Source organism: Myotis brandtii, unplaced genomic scaffold, assembly GCF_000412655.1.
Source record: "Myotis brandtii unplaced genomic scaffold, ASM41265v1 scaffold236, whole genome shotgun sequence".
Taxonomy (NCBI): Eukaryota; Metazoa; Chordata; class Mammalia; order Chiroptera; family Vespertilionidae; genus Myotis; species Myotis brandtii.
In genome coordinates this window covers 358,376-362,961 of record NW_005358901.1, presented here as the reverse complement: position 1 = coordinate 362,961, position 4,586 = coordinate 358,376, and the positions used below count along the sequence as shown (strand labels likewise).

At 43.8% G+C, this 4,586-nt stretch overlaps 1 protein-coding gene across 2 annotated transcripts in view; it reads right to left on the bottom strand.

Moving 5' to 3' along the window:
* Positions 1 to 4,586, bottom strand: part of CHRNA2 (cholinergic receptor, nicotinic, alpha 2 (neuronal)) — a 30,182-nt gene that overhangs the window by 19,942 nt on the left and 5,654 nt on the right. The window lies entirely within an intron of this gene.

Sequence of the window (4,586 nt, the reverse complement as noted above, 5' to 3'; positions counted from 1 at the left end):
GACCCTTTCACAGGGGTCGCCTAAGACCATCGGAAAACACATATATAATTACATATTGTTTTTGTGATTAATCACTATGCTTTAATTATGTTCAATTTGTAACAATGAAAATACATCCTGCATATCAGATATTTATATTACAATTCATAACAGTAGCAACATTACAGTTATGAAGTAGCAACGAAAATAATTTTATGGTTGGGGATCACCACAACATGAGGAACTGTATTAAAGGGTCGCGGCATTAGGAATGGCTGGTTCCCAGGCACAGCAGCGACAGCAGCACCTGCGACAGTACAGGCTTTGCATCCAGGTCTGCGGCCGCAGGGTCCCCCGGGCAGGTGGTGGTCGTGATTTTGGCTCCAGTCTGGCTGATGTTTCCCTGCTCTCACCTGTGCCCCAAGCAGGTTCTCCAGATTTCTAAGTGTTTCTGTGAACTGCCCATCGTCCTTGGATAAAGTCATTTGCTGCTTAAAAGTAAATCACTAGGCTTTTATTGCTTATAATCAAGAACCCTGATTGATACAATCTATGATTATTTTCTTTCTTTCCTCATTTCTGTCTCTTTTCCTTATTTTCTTCCTTCCTTCCTCCTGTCTTCCTGTCTTTCTCTCTGGAGAATGTATGTATTAAATACTTATATAATTTTAAATATACACACACACTGTATGTATATCTATCTATCTATCTATATCTATATAGATATAGATATAGATAGATAGATAGATAGATATACATATAGTGTGTGTGTATATTTAAAATTATACAAGTATTTAATACATACATTCTCCAGAGAGAAAGACAGGAAGACAGGAGGAAGGAAGGAAGAAAATAAGGAAAAGAGACAGAAATGAGGAAAGAAAGAAAATAATCATAGATTGTATCAATCAGGGTTCTTGATTATAAGCAATAAAAGCCTAGTGATTTACTTTTAAGCAGCAAATGACTTTATCCAAGGACAATGGGCAGTTCACAGAAACACTTAGAAATCTGGAGAACCTGCTTGGGGCACAGGTGAGAGCAGGGAAACATCAGCCAGACTGGAGCCAAAATCACGACCACCACCTGCCCGGGGGACCCTGCGGCCGCAGACCTGGATGCAAAGCCTGTACTGTCGCAGGTGCTGCTGTCGCTGCTGTGCCTGGGAACCAGCCATTCCTAATGCCGCGACCCTTTAATACAGTTCCTCATGTTGTGGTGACCCCCAACCATAAAATTATTTTCGTTGCTACTTCATAACTGTAATGTTGCTACTGTTATGAATTGTAATATAAATATCTGATATGCAGGATGTATTTTCATTGTTACAAATTGAACATAATTAAAGCATAGTGATTAATCACAAAAACAATATGTAATTATATGTGTTTTCCTATGGTCTTAGGCGACCCCTGTGAAAGGGTCGTTCAACCCCCAAAGGGGTCGTGACCCACAGGTTGAGAACTGCTGTTCTATGTGGAACCTTCATGGTGGGGACATTCCCAAGATATTTAAAAGAAGTTAAATGCTGGGAAGCACCTCCAAACCAACTCTGTGGTTCCTAACATCCAGGCATACCCAAGTTTTCATCATTACACTTCGAAAAAAATGCTGACACTTTACTGTTCTAAAATCTGTGCCCAGAATTGGATTAATCAAGTGTGGTGAGACATGCAGACGGCAGAATGATGGCCATGAAAAAATTATTGTCACCGGTCCCTAGAAGCAGGAGTCATGGTACACTCTCCAGGCTCACATGGGGAAGCACCAGGGCCAGCCAAGGGCAGAAAGGGCAAAGAAGAAAGCAGGGCCCAGAGTATTTATCAGAGTTTCTGTAGGAGAGACATGGAGAACAGGGTAAGCCGCTTAGGAATGGATAGTTTGAATAATGTTGGCAAGCTGTGCGCATTAAGATGATCGCTCCCTGGTCCTGGGGTGATTTAGTACAGAGCAAATATTGGTTTGGTGTGTGTGTGTGTGTGTGTATGAGAGAGACAAAGGAGGTGGCTGGGGATGTTGATCAGGATTGGTTGGAGGATTTGTAATGTAATTTTTGTATGCCCATAAAAGCCGCGTCACAGGGGAGACATAAACAACCTTCGCCGTTCGCTTGGCTCTGTGAGCAATGGATGCCAAAGAGGCAAATACGGGATCTAAGAAAACGCTGTTAGAACACCAACACAAGGCAACCGGGCCTCACAGAAATAAAAGTGCTCATCCTAACCCGTCAGCCTCATCAGTGACTCCATCCGCTTCGTTCTAGCCTCTCTGGGCAATGCCCATTCTTGCTCCACTCCTGGCACATTGTCACCTTGAAAGTGTGTTTCCTACGGAGTAAATTGTGAGGTTTATCAAAAGCATGCTGCCTATAAGGGCATGGGGAGGGCAGGAAACAACACCAATTAACAAAGTAAAGAAAGAAATAGAGGCAGAAACAGCCCTCATTGTTGTAAAAGATCATTAAGTTAGAGGTAGTCTTTACAGCTTCTCCCTCCACCCATTCTCCAGAAGCAGCACCTATTCTATAAAAGACAAGGGCAGCCCTGGCTGGGTAGCTCAGTGGGTTAGAGCGCCGTCCCCATAAGCCAAGGTTGTGGGTTTGATCCTCCCAGTCAGGGTCAGGGTACATACAAGAAGCAACCAATGAATGCATACCTAAGTAGAACAACAAATCAATGTTCCTCTCTCCCTCTAAGATAAAATAAATAAAAGGAAACCTGACGTAGGGCATAAAGTTCATTCAACATATGACACAAAGTGGGAGGGCGCTGTGGGGGTTCAGGACGAAGATGTGCCTGAGTGGTGTGTGGATTGTTCTGAGGTCTGTGGGCTCAAAAGAAACTTCTGCCCCTCCCCTCTTACCTACCTAGAACTTGAATTAGGGGCTTTGCCTAGAGTTAGAGATGATCAGAGATAATGTTTTATGACCTATCTGTACGGCAGAGCAAACCTCTAATTACTGATCATCTGCTCTTCTAATCGTCCTCCAGTGACCTTCCTCCCCTCTGAAGCCCCAAGGTCATCGTTAGCTTAGGATGTCTTATACACCCATGTTCCCTTTCTGTCTTGGAACCTCTCATGCGTGTGGGGTCTCTGTCTTACGTGTGCAGAGTTCCCTTACGTGTGCATACGTTAAACTTGGTTATTTTCTCTTGCTAACCTGTCTCATGTCTATTTGATTATTGGACCAGCTGAGAGAGCCTAGAGAGCAGAGCAACGTTCCTTCCTCCCCCACAGCTCCGTCTAAGCTCGCCCCTGCCTCACAGCTCTCCACTCTCTCCCTCTGCATCCAGGAGAAGTGACGGAGGCAGTGACCCTATGCCACCCCTTCATCCATTCAAAGGCCAACTAGGAGCACTGTGTTGGGCTTTCTCTGGAATTTCCCTACACTGAGTTGCATAAACCAAGAATTGTTTCTGTCTTCCAAATTGTGACACAAGCCAAATAGTCCCAAGGGGTCCCCAATGCGAGCGGACACAATCTGCCCTTCCATCTTGGCACTAATGTCATGGAACACAGTGAGGAACTGCATGAAAAGCAGAGGCTCGGTCCTAACCTACGACCCTTTGAATATGGAAGCTAGTTTTTCATTGATTAAAAAGTGTGGGAGAAAATATTTGCAAATCATCTATCTTATAAGGGATTAATATCCACAATATATAAAGAAGTCCTACAACTCAACAACCAAAAACCAAACAACCTGATTCAGAAATGGGCAAGGAACTTGAATAGACATTTCTCCAAAGAAGATATACAATGGCCAATAAGCACACGAAAAGATGCTCAACGTCACAAAGTATCAGGGAAATGAAAATAAAACCACAGTGAGATGCCCAGACACCCATTAGGGTGACTGTTACAAAGCACACACACAAAATCACAAGTGTGGGTGACGATGCAGAGAGATTGAAACCCTCTGCATTGTGGGTGGGGATATAAATTGGTACAGCTACTATGAAAAACAGTATGGTGGTTCCTCAAAAAATTAAAAATGGGATTAGCACATGACCTAGCAATTCCATTTTGGGGCATATCCCCAGAAGAACTAAAAGCAGAGACTCGGAGAGGTATTTGCACACCCATATTCATAGCACATTATTCACAACAGCCAAAAGGTGGAAGCAGCCCAAGTGTCAACCGGCAGACGACTGAATAAAGATGTGGCATATACACTGAGTGGCCAGATTATTATGACCACCTGACGTTTGTAGGCAAATTAGCCGTACACTGCATCGTATGGGATATGGAAGCCAAAGGCCTGTTCAAACACCTGTGCTGTCTGCAGTTACCAAGATAAGACGTCTCCAATTCACACAGGAACACAAGGATTGGACAGTCGAGCATTGGAAAAAAGTCATGTGGTCCAATGAATCACGTTTCCAGTTGCATCATGCAGATGGCAGAGTGAGAATTTGGCGGAAACAGCATGAAAGCATGCACCCCACATGCATGAGTACAACCCTTCAAGCTGGTGGGGGCAGTGTTATGGTTTGGGGCATGTTTTCCTGGCATGATTTGGGCCCTTTAATTCATGTGGAACAACATCTGAATAGCACAACATACCTAAGTATCGTTGCTGATCAAGTTCATCCTATCATGTTGATGGC